The 9277-nt window shown below is 40.2% G+C and overlaps 1 non-coding gene across 1 annotated transcript; it reads left to right on the top strand.

Annotated features, from left to right (window-relative positions):
- Positions 1-8908: 8908 nt before the first annotated feature.
- TRNAT-UGU lies at positions 8909-8982 on the top strand. The gene has a single exon. It is a non-coding gene; the product is annotated as a tRNA-Thr (tRNA).
- The last annotated feature ends 295 nt before the right edge of the window (positions 8983-9277 follow it).

The raw sequence follows: 9277 nt of genomic DNA on the forward strand, positions 1-9277 counted from the left end.
TTATTTATTATTGATACAATTATGGTTTTAATTAATTAAGCCTTGGGTTCATTAAAAAACGTAAAAAGGAAAGAGCATGAGGCCGTTATGGACTGTATGACTTTTAGGAGTGTGATTATGATGTGCTTTATCTTAGTAAACACAAGTTAATTTCTGACTGAAATCTCTTTTGCATCTTTAGGAGGGAAATTTTTTCCAAATTACCATTTCCCATCTGAAAGATCTGTCATAGTTAACTCGAGGAACCAAGAGTGAACTCTGGGCAGAGCACAAGGGCGTGTGGGGTGCTATCGGTCAGGAAGGAGGCCGGAGGTGAGGAGGCCGCAGAACAGAAGCCGGTTCTCGAGGATAAAGCCAGGTAAGGAGCATAGCCTTCATCCGGGAGACACTGGGAAGCACTGAAGGGATCATAAATAGAAGGTGACCCGAATTACAGTTCAGCAAGATTTCTGTGCCTACAATGTGGGAAGTAAAGTGCAGACTGAGAGGCAAGGAGGCCATGAGGCCTGTGTGATGGATCCTGGAGATAGTGGTGTGGATGGGGACATGTCACTAAGGAGGAAAGCAAGGGGACATATTGAAAGGCTTGGTGTTACAAAGCTGCCAGTTTACAATCCTACTGAATGTGCCAGTGCAGGTGTTATGCAATATAACCAGTACCCGTATACACAAGAGCTAAGCGTCAGACTGGCTAAGAACATTAAAACTCATTATAAAGCTATAGTGTGTGAGCCATGGTAGTATGAAGACAGAGACAGACAAATAAGCCACTGCAGTGTAACAGGGATCCCAGAAGCAATCCCACCAACATATGGAAACCTGACACGACAGGACTGTTCCTGCTCAGTGGAGAAAAGAAAAAAATGACTATCCATTTGGGAGCATATGGAATTGGACCCCTGCATTCTAAATGCATTAGAGACTTAAATGTGAAACACAAAGCTGTAAAACTTTTTAAATAAGTTATTATTCAGTACAGTTGAAGATGTCCACGCCCTGAAGTCTTACCACGTCCACCGTTGGTTATGTGTCGAGCCCTGGAGGAGCCGTGCATCTGAATGGTTATGACATCAGAGTGTATAAGAGCCCAAGTGGGAAACAACCCAAATGTCCATTCACAGAATACAATGTACTATGTTACTCAACAGCTAGATTACAGTAGTAAAATCACATCATCACTGAGAGAATTTGGGAGATGTGATGAAATATATATATATGCCAAAATCCATCAAAATTATGTAATTAAAATGGTGCATTTTATTGTATGTATGGTATACCTCAATAAAGTTTACTTGAAAAGGCAAGTGACCTGGGGGCGCCTGGGTGGCTTACTCAGTTGAGTGTCTGACTCTTGATCTCAGCTCAGGTCTTGATCTCAGGGTCTTGAGTTCAAGCACCACGTTGGGTTCTATGCTGAGCATGAAACCTACTCATGTGTGGAATTTAAGAAACAAAACAGATAAGCTTGGGGGAAGGGAAGGAAAAATAAGATACAAACAGGGAGGCAGACTGTTAACAGGGAGGCTCTTTTAAGTACAGAGAACAAACTGAGGGTTGCTGGGGGGTGGGGGGCAGGGCTAGATGGGTGATGGGCATTCAGGAGGGCACTTGTTGGGATGAGCGCTGAGTGTTGTATGTAAGTGATGAACCACTGAGTTCTACTTCTGAAGCCAAGACCACAGTGTGTGTTAACTAACTTGGATTTAAATTAAAACAAAACAAAACAAGTGACTTATAATTACACACATCAACATGGGTTAAATTTAGAACATAATATTGAAAGAGAAAACAAAGTTGCAGAAGAATACTGAAGTATTGTTCCATTTATGTAAAAAAAAAGCTTAATGATGTTTTTTAAAATATGAAAACCTCAACAGCACAAATGAGAGATATGAGGTGGTAAAAATGTAAAGAAAAGAGAACGCTACAAAATATGAAAATGGAGTTTCTGTCGGAGGTGCCCTGTGTCGGGTGGGGGAAGGAGGAGGGCAGGGGCTCAGGGAGGACCACTTTGGTCATGATTTGTTTCTCAACATGGGTGGTGAATAAAACAGTGTTCAACATACTGTTGTTTTTTTTTTAAATACCTTGTATTGAGTTATAAATATTCTTTGATATCTTTTCAAAGTTTAAGGTACAAAATAGTTGCTAGAATGTAAATCTGACAAAAGTGATGCTGAAGACAGGATGAAAAGATTTTAAAAAGGAAAATTATGAAAGAACTGACATTATGAAGGAAAGACCGAGAATCTCCAACATCTATTTATAAGAGAATAGAGAAGGGGCAGTGAGGGATCTTTGAAGAAATGAAGCACAAGAATATTCTAGAATTGAGAACGGCCTGAGCCCTCAAAATCAAGCTACAAAACAGCCCAAAGCCAGATAAATAAAACTAAATTTATACATAGATCCATCATAATGGGAAAAATATATTAAAAGCAACGAGGGACTTAAAAATAACAAATAAATAAAATTGACTTACGGTAGGTTTTTCGACAGCCATGACAGAAGCCAGAAAATGTTGAAAAACGTTTTCAAAGAGCTGAAAAAAAATAACTGTCAAGCTAAGATAGATGCAAGCCACTGGTCACTGTGGTGTTCAAGAATGAGAGAGGATTACCAAAAAAAAAAAAAAAAAGAAAAAAAGAAAAAAGAGAAGAATGAGAGAGGAGTACAAACATTTTCACAAATGTCAGGAGAGACATGATACCAACAAACTTTCAGTTAAAAAAAAAAAAGCTGTTAAAGACATAAGTAAGAAAGAATAAAATTGAACCATGAAGGAAAATCTAAGCTCAACAAGGAATGATAAGCAAAGAAAAGAATAAACATCTGGGAAATCCAGATAAACATTTACTGTAAGATAATATTAGCAAGAATGTGAACTTATTAGGGTTAAAACACCAAGAAGGAACTTGAAATGCTAAATAACAGGTAAGTTGGGCAGAGCAGAGTGCTGAGAATTGTTTTTTAACATATATAAGGAACAGACCCAGTTTGCTTTAACTTCTGTCCAACAAATACAATTTCCTACAGACAAGATATTTCAATGAAAGTCCTAATGGCAATTACTATTAAAATCTTTGAATTTGATAGGAGAGCTTCTTGTTCATCTGAGCAAATAAACTAGCAAGAAATTCAAATTTATGATGGAGATATGCATGTATCTAACCTAGTCTGACTGTAACCCATCTGTAAGTTTTTTCTGTACTTGTGTAGTAACTGGCATGTTAATATACCCAATCTTTCTTCACCACAGGGAATAGCGACTTTATCTTATCAATAGTACTGAGTCAACCCTCACCCTTTCTTTCTGAGATTTCTGTGTCGTTACAAATAACTCCTACTGATCTCTCTGACTTTGCCCTCACTCCTGTTCAGTCCATTCTCAACAGCCAGAGAGATATTCTGAAAGTGTAGATTAAATTATATCACTCTGCTCCTTATACAATCCACCCCTGTCTGCCCTGGTTTCCTATTCTCTCCTTATAAATTTTTCTGTTTCCCACTAGAATGTGGTAGCCATGAGTGGATTTTTTTAACGTTTATTTAGAGAGGGAGAGAGAGCAGGGAAGTGACAGAGAGAGAGGGAGACACAGAATCTGAAGCAGGCTGTCAGCCTAGCTCAGTCGAGCTATCAGCACAGAGCCCGACATGGGGCTCGAACTCACGAGGTCATGACCTGAGCCAGAGTCAGACACTCCACCCAACGAGCCAGCCAGTCACCCCGAGAGAATGGGATTTTTAATCTATTTTGTTTATTGCTATATCCCCATGACCTAGAAAAATACCTAGCACATGGTATTGTTCAATACATATTTGGTGAATAAATGAACACATAGATGTCAATGTAGGGACTCAGGATTGTATTAATACTTTGCATTGTAACAAATGCTAATATTCTACTTATGATAATTTGCCTTATATTTTTCATGCACAAATTGCCTTCATAAGTCAAGGGAAGATTGTATCATAAAAATGATGTTTCACAAGAGGAAATAACAATTACCTCTGAGATAGGAAGCTAATACTTTGGAACAAATGAAGACCTTTATTTTAGTACTTGCGCCAAAATATAAATCCCAGATATATTATTGTTTAAATGTACTTTTTAAATGTTAGGATAAATTTAGATGGTAATTATGTAAATAGTGGGAGGGAAAGTCATCAAAGAATGACTCCCAGGAAAGTTACTATAAAGAAGGAAGCATTGGGTTTAGCCCATTGAAAATTTATAGTTCTATGTTGAAACAAGTATTAATAAATATAAAAAAATTAGTAATTGGGAAAACATTTTGAATACATAGTACATAGATACACTTGCTCTATTAGATGTTTGATGGTGATCTTTTGAATAAATAAGAAAAGCGTTGAACAGAGTAAAAGAAAAAAGAAATGGGTCAAGGACCCAGCGGCTTAAAGTAAGACATTTGCTCCTCACAGGTTCTGTTGTTTGGCGCCGTTCTGCTGGGCTCAGCTGGGGTTGGCGGGGCTTTTGCTGTGTTATGTCTATGTCTCCACGTGTCTTCTCATTCCAGACCAGCAGCCACCACGTGTGCCCTTCTGCTGGTATGATGCAGATGGGCTGGAGAGCTTGGCCATGACTTTGAAAGCCCAGCTCAGAACCACACACCCTCTTCCACCCACATCCACTGGTCAAATCAAGTCCTATTGCTAAACCCAGTGTCAGTGGATTGGGAAAGTATACCTCCTTTTTAGGGAGGACACAGCAAGGGCAAAAAAACAAAAACATTAAAAAAAATCAGAATATTCAGCTAAAAGTCTTTTAAATCATAAACACATTTTTTTTTTAATTTTTTTTTCAACGTTTTTTTATTTTTGGGACAGAGAGAGACAGAGCATGAACGGGGGGAGGGGCAGAGAGAGAGGGAGACACAGAATCGGAAACAGGCTCCAGGCTCTGAGCCATCAGCCCAGAGCCCGACGCGGGGCTCGAACTCACGGACCGCGAGATCGTGACCTGGCTGAAGTCGGACGCTTGACCTGGCTGAAGTCGGACGCTTAACCGACTGCGCCACCCAGGCGCCCCAACACATTTTTTTTTTAATGTAGCAAGATAAAGTGGCCTCGGGATTATTTCAGTAACCCAGAAATGTGGTCAGGGAGCCAGGTTTTCTGTGTTCTGTCCTTTCCTGTCTGTTGGTCTTTGTCCTGATGTTTGTTGTCAGAGGTCACAGCTGGCTTTCCCAACTGACTCGCAGAAAAACAGCTAAGTAGGAAAGAACCTTCTCTGGAAACTCTTTCACCAGTAAGAAAAAGTCTTTTCCACAACCTCCAGTGGTTTCCCCTTCAACTAAACAGCGTAATTGGGTCACGTAACTACCCTACCCATCTCTTTATTTAAGGGGAAGAGGATTGCCATGGCTGGCTTAGAAAAATCCGGATTCATCCCCTATACCAGGGCACTGCCACGCAACAGGAATTCTGTCACCCAGATGACGGAGAATGGCAGAGAGAGGCAACCCTCCACGTCCGCCAATACTGGTCAACATATCAAACACTTTCTGGATGCTGGCTGGACAGAGAAATTCTTAGGGCTTACAGCCTCTCAAGACAACAATTTAGAAATAAGCATGGAAACATTTAAAAACTTGGCAACATTTTACCAACAACTAGAATTTTTAGAAAATTATGTAACCTATGCCCCAAATCTAATTGTGAGATTAATATGCTAGGAGAGTTTATATTACTCTACACAAAAGGAAATCATCCAGGAGCCAACTTCACAGGAACTGTTTAATCAAGTAATGCTTCTTTGATACATTTAGATTCTAAGCAGTCTTAATAATAAAAATTTATACGTATTTTCTTCCATGGGAAATTGGTCAAAATACTGTATTAACTGAAAAAAGATTATAAAACAGTTTATGTAGTACAATCCTAAATTGGACATTGTATTTCATGTGTATTAAGAAGTCTGAAGAGTTATTTCCTCAAAACTTTAACAGCAGATATCAAGACAGGGAATAGATTTTGCAAAATCATTCAGTCATGAATGCATCTAGAAATATACATTTGTAAGCTTAAAAGTACTCTAATTCAACTTTGGTTAAAATGAAATTTATTTTCAAAATTATAATCACAGTAGAATTTAATTTAAAAATCTTGAAAGAAGAAGGTGATGGTTTACTCAAGTGCTTTTGAAAATACAAAAAATCATTTTGTTATAAAGAAAGGGGAGAAGATTGGAAAATATTTCCATTCCAATTGCTACAAAAATATAGAGCATTTGCCAGGTGGAATTAAGGTCATATTAAGGTTTTATGTATATATAATTTAATACATATTAAGTACATTAATACATATTTATATAATTTATATGTATAAATATAACCATCTTCTCATCAACAAATTGAATTACTGGCTAATATATTTGCTGAGATGAGCAAGAAGCTCTCCTATTAAATTCAAGGATTTTAATAGTAATTGCCTAAATTTAGGACTTGTTAATAAAATATTTTGTCATAGGAAACTGTATTTATTAAAGGTGTATGTTTAAAAAATTGAGTTTGTTCTTTAAAGTTATAAATTATGTTTTTTCCAACAAATTTCCATGCCAATCCTGGTTAATTAACTCACTATAAACTTACTGATCTTGTTATACTTAATTTCACAGATAAGTAAAGCCAGAAATTCTCTATGGGTTAGGAAAAGTATACTGTCCAAACCTTTTATAGAAATACAGATCTCTCCTCTTTTCAAGGAGAAGGAAGTTTTCTTCATGTTGAAGGATAATCAACTGAAAACAACAGGTGTAGAAATGAAACCTTACATTATTTCACAAGGAACATACCTGTAATTATACATAGTAGCGGTTTCTTTAGAAAATTTAAAAATACCTGATTTTTACAAAGATACTTCCATAATATGTTCATACAAATTTTCCCTAATCCCCATGTGGCCTATCTTTGACCTCGGGACAGCTATTGATGTTATTTCAGTGATTTAGGATCAAGACACAGGGAAGGTCTGTGTAGGAGGAACAGACAAAAAAAGATAACCTTTTTTGACTTGATAAGTTTGAGGCATTTGTTGGGGAAATCAGAGTTCCAACAAAAGGCTAAACTACAAATCTGGAGTTGGATGAAAGGTTTTGACCAGCATGAAACTCAGTAAGATTATCTAAAGGAGAATGAATGGAATGGTAGGAGAAATTCCTAGGACCAACTTCTTGGAATGCTCTATGTAAGAGTCAGGTAGGAAAAGAGCACTCAACAAGACGTGGGGAAGGAATCCTAAGAAGTAAGGAGAGAACTGGGGATAAGATTTTAACGGGAGCCAAGGAATGAGAGAGAGGCATGCAAGTGATTGTCAACTCTACAAAATGCTTGGTAAAATGAAAGTTGCTAAGAAGAACTCTTGGTAAAACAGGAGCCTGAAGGGAGCCTTGACAGACAGTCACCTCTGCACCACGGCCAGCCTGCTGCTGGGAAGTCTTTGCCTTCCCCTGCCCTGCCCTCGTCCAGCTGTGTGCTTCGGCCAGTGCTGTCACCTGATACAGATGCCCTGACCTGGCCAGGCTGACATGACCCGGCTCCTGGCTGCCTCTTCAAGGATTTTTGGATGTGGTGGAAAGGAAAGGATCAGGACACATCCTGGCTGTTGGTTTAAGCCCAGTCATAAACCTCGAGACCTTCTCTCTCACATAAAGATAGCTATTGTCCAGTAAAAGAGAATAAAGCTTGAAAGACACAAAACTAAACATTTTCAACACAAATAGGGAGGAGATGAGCAAACGAAGAAAACTTTAAAAGAAAAAAGAAAACTCCTGGGTTTTGAAAGTGAGAGATAATACTGGATTTTTGTCGTTGTGGTAGATGATTATTCAGAAGTATTTGCTGCCTCTTCCTGGGGTTAAAGATGATTACTCCCAGGGGCAAGATTACTTCCTGGGGTGCCATGATTACTCCCAGGGGCAAGGTTACTTCCTGGGGTCAGTTGATTACTCCCCCTCCCCCCCATCTTTAATTGCCTCATTCACTTCACCCTGGATAATGGAATGTGAGCAGAATCGACAGGTTACTTTTGAGCAGCAGCAAACAAACAGTCCTTGATTTGGCCTTTTTTACTCCTCTGTCGAGAGAACACCAGTGCGTCAGGTAGAGGTGACCCCACCGCCCTGGGCTGGGTCATGATGGACAGAGGGCATGAGCAAGAACTAGACTGCTGCTTTTGTAAGTCCCTAGGATTCCTGGGCTTCTGTGTTCCACAGCACTTGGAAAATGCTGTACTAACAATGTGGTTGGATGAGCGTCAGAAAAGGAGCTTAGGTCTTGACCCTGGTGTTTGCCTGAGTGAACCTGAACAAGTCCCTTACTTCATTGGTGTTGAATGTAAAATAGGGACAATAATGTGCTCAGCACCTTGGGGTTGCCATTCGAGTTCAAGGGGGAAGTGCATTCATTCATTCATTCTCAAGTCAGCACCCAGTTTGGTTTTGGCTGCAGGAGTAGAACCCAGTGATTCATCTCTTACATACAACACCCCCGCGCTCATCCCAACAAGTGACCTCCTCGATGCCCATCCCCCATTGTCCCCACCCCCATCAACCTTCAGTTTGTTCTCTGTATGTAAGAGTCTCTTACGGTTTGCCTCCAAAAGGGGAAATAAATTTGAAAGCTTTCAGTAAATTGTAAAGTGCTATAGAAACGTGAGACATTTACAGTATCATTTTCACTTGAAGTCTGGACTCAGATACGCGGTCTGTGGCCTCATTTCAGCTCCTGGTTCAGCCACCGCCAGCCACACAAAGTGCCTGCATGTGAATGAAACCAGCACGGAAAGTCCTGTTTCCCAAAACAAAACACAAGGTGGGGCGGGGGGGGGGGGGGGGGGGGGGGGGGAAGAGGTGAATTAAAAGGTACTTATCGAAGCTAGTATTTTGTTTGGCTCCGTGGCTTAGCTGGTTAAAGCGCCTGTCTTGTAAACAGGAGATCCTGGGTTCGAATCCCAGCGGGGCCTGGCCCCAGCCTTTTATTTTAGCTGGGGAGGGGGCGCGCGGCGCTGGGGGCCACCTCCTGAGGTTGAGTCCACCCTTAAGAACAAGAAAGAGCTTCCACCATTTTTGAGGATTTTCTGGAACAAAGGTTTTTCTGACTCGGGCAGAGATTCGATAAACCGGGAACCGGTGATTGACGATTAAAAGCGGGGCGTCTTCGGGGCTATGCTGGCGCATCCGCTTGGACAAAAGAGCGCCCTGACCATCCTGCAGAGGTCGTGAGGACGCGGCTCCTCCCCCCGGGGCCGCCGCACACAC

The sequence above is a fragment of the Lynx canadensis genome, chromosome B2, assembly GCF_007474595.2.
Source record: "Lynx canadensis isolate LIC74 chromosome B2, mLynCan4.pri.v2, whole genome shotgun sequence".
Lineage (NCBI taxonomy): Eukaryota > Metazoa > Chordata > Mammalia > Carnivora > Felidae > Lynx > Lynx canadensis.